This window comes from Camelina sativa, chromosome 6, assembly GCF_000633955.1.
Source record: "Camelina sativa cultivar DH55 chromosome 6, Cs, whole genome shotgun sequence".
NCBI classification, from domain to species: domain Eukaryota; kingdom Viridiplantae; phylum Streptophyta; class Magnoliopsida; order Brassicales; family Brassicaceae; genus Camelina; species Camelina sativa.
In genome coordinates, this window is record NC_025690.1 from 3,880,261 (window position 1) to 3,882,911 (window position 2,651).

At 32.0% G+C, this 2,651-nt stretch overlaps 2 long non-coding RNA genes across 3 annotated transcripts; both read left to right on the plus strand.

Moving 5' to 3' along the window:
- LOC104790331 lies at positions 258-1,359 on the plus strand. The gene is made up of 5 exons (XR_002038500.1): positions 258-406; positions 585-636; positions 794-831; positions 1,102-1,199; positions 1,290-1,359. It is a non-coding gene; the product is annotated as an uncharacterized LOC104790331 (long non-coding RNA).
- On the plus strand, positions 1,429-2,306 carry LOC104790332. 2 transcript variants are annotated; one of them, XR_768676.2, is made up of 3 exons: positions 1,429-1,601; positions 1,770-1,847; positions 1,977-2,306. It is a non-coding gene; the product is annotated as an uncharacterized LOC104790332 (long non-coding RNA). The 2 variants fall into 2 exon arrangements; XR_768675.2 differs by having other exon boundaries at positions 1,430-1,601; positions 1,794-1,847.

Below are 2,651 nucleotides of genomic sequence, written 5' to 3' on the forward strand. Positions count from 1 at the left end.
AACCCTAACCCGAAACTTCTTTTTCTCTGTCGCCTCTCTCTCAAGGCAGCAAAGCAGTACTTAAAGATATCGACACTCTCTCTTTCTTTTTTTCTCCGTAATTGCTTCTTATTCTATTGTACGTCCACTAATAGATATGTAAGATCTATTTTGATTTCAAGTCATTGTTTGGGCAAAATTAGATCTTTTGAGCTTGATTCTCTCTCAATTTTAAAATATAGTATGTTTGATTTTGAAACGATTAGGATGAATATGATTTGTGATATTGTCGTTTGTTCATTGGATGTAGTTTTTTTATGATGATAATACAGGAGATTTCTTGCTATTTTGATCTAGAGCTTGGGAAAATCAATACTAAACGTTTTGCTGCAAGAGAGTGTAATGGACGACATGATTGGCACAACAGGTGAGTTATAAGTCTGTATCTTCTGCATATAAATCTGTAAACACTCTCCGTTATGCTTAGATACTTATGTTTAAACATATTAGGAACCATAAGCAAAGGTCCGGCTCTGTCACTTTTTTTTTTTCTTTTTTAAAAGTGAATAATTGGATCTAAAACTAAATGTATTTGGATTTCTCAGGGAGCCATTGAGCCAGTTCGACGTTGGGGACTGATTGAGTGAAGCAACAACGGTAAATAATCGACTTATGGAACTTTCATGTGAAAGCTAATTTCTTCCACGGATCAAGGGAGTTTGTGTTAAATGCATTTTTTGAATTCCGTATTTTGTAGTTGGGGCACATGTATATGTCAGATGTTGTGACATTTCGATTTATCTATAAGTTGCAGAGAGAATGTTGTGGCTGGTGATTTTACTGCTGATATGGGTATTGTTTTCTTTTCTAATTGTCTGAACTTTTCCCATGTTTATTGATTGAATTTTAAAACAATTTCTAAATTCTGTTTGTGTTATGGATGAGTAATTCTGATTAAATTTTTGACATCGATACTAGTAACTGAGTTTTTCAGCTTTTAGTTATCCAATTCTGAAAATTTCTATGACCCTTCTCACTCGATCTAATATGATCATTGATTTTTTGCAGAATCAAATTGTTTATGTTTATCTTTACGATCCTTTTGCTTTCTTAAATTTGCAGGTCGCAGATTTCTTCATCTCCTTCTGTGAGAAACTGGATAAATCTTCCCCTACGAAGTGTTTGGCTAAGACACCAAAGAAAAATAACAAATCACTATGGTAAGAGATCTTTTATTTTTGTATTATCCATTTTATACAAGACTGAGATCTTGGGTATGGTTCTGAAGCACTGTTTTTTTCATGCTAAAGATCCCACAATTATTGGATAGAGGACTTTCATAGGACATGGAAAATGGCGTTGTAAGCATTAACTGGAACAAAAAAAAAAATAGAGAGAGGCGACAGAGAAAAATTGTGTTGTATATATATGGTATACAGTCACCATATAAGTTTAAGTTAATATCGACACAAACTGTGTTGTGTATATATGGTATATGATAATATAATTGGTGGGAAGCTGAAGCTACTTTGGGTGTGAAAGCAGGTGAAATAAAGAAGAGAATAAACATAAGAAACATGAAGAACAAGCTCTTCAAGGTACTGATCATGAACTCATAAAAGGTAAGACACCACCGCTTCATTCTCATAAACATGACTTATGTATAATATTATCCATTTGAAGTACATCGTCCTGAAAATCTGTTTGTGTTTAAGCTTATAACTAAAGGAATTTTAAAAACGGTTCAATGAACCTTTGTTTTCTTATATAAGCCTTTTATGGTTTTCAAGGGTAAACTAATGAAAGTGTTACAGTTGGTCGAGTGTTTAGAGTGGAAGACTCATAATAAGATTGACAAGAAACCAAGAGTGAGTTTTCAGCTTTTTGTTATTTAATATGTGTTTTCTGTGATCCTTTTAATGATTCATATTTTATAATCTTCACTTTGATCTATTGTTCTCACTCATTTCAGCTTGTGCTGTGTAAAATGAATGCAGGTCAAGTCATTGTACATGAAAGAGATTTTGAAGAGATTTAACACAACATCTAAAGAAATTATTCAAACATCACAGGAAAACTATACGAGTTTGTGCACTACGCATACATAGAGGACAAGCGTCATAAGAGCCATGGGTTGCAATAAAAGATGTGTGATCGGTGGTATGCTTCATTTGAGTAATCATTTTTTTTTGTATATTCTCTTTCATCAGATTTTTTTTCTTTGTATTCTTTTTCTAACTAACAGTATCAAGAATCAAGGTTTTGATGACATCTTAAATATGTTTCTAATCTGAATCAGTACATCATTTGTTTCTATTAAGATCTTAGTTGTTGGATAAGTTGAGATTTGTTTAATTGCAGCACACTAATGGAATTTTAGAGAATTGTTAGTGTGATAGATAACATCTCTGGAAGGTTAAACAAATTAATGTGGCCAAAAAACAAACCATATTAATTAGTACTAATCTGATACAACAAAGCAACCTTGCACTATTATTAGTTTATTACCACTGGGGAGGACAATTTATAACCAGAAAGTTTACTTTTTTCTTAACGCTAATTGAAAAAGGAAGAAATTTTTTAGAAAACCAAACTACATTTTTATAATAATATGTCGTACATGGATAAAGTTTAGTGGTCTGTTAGCTTTGTTCGTTTTTTTTTTTTTTTTT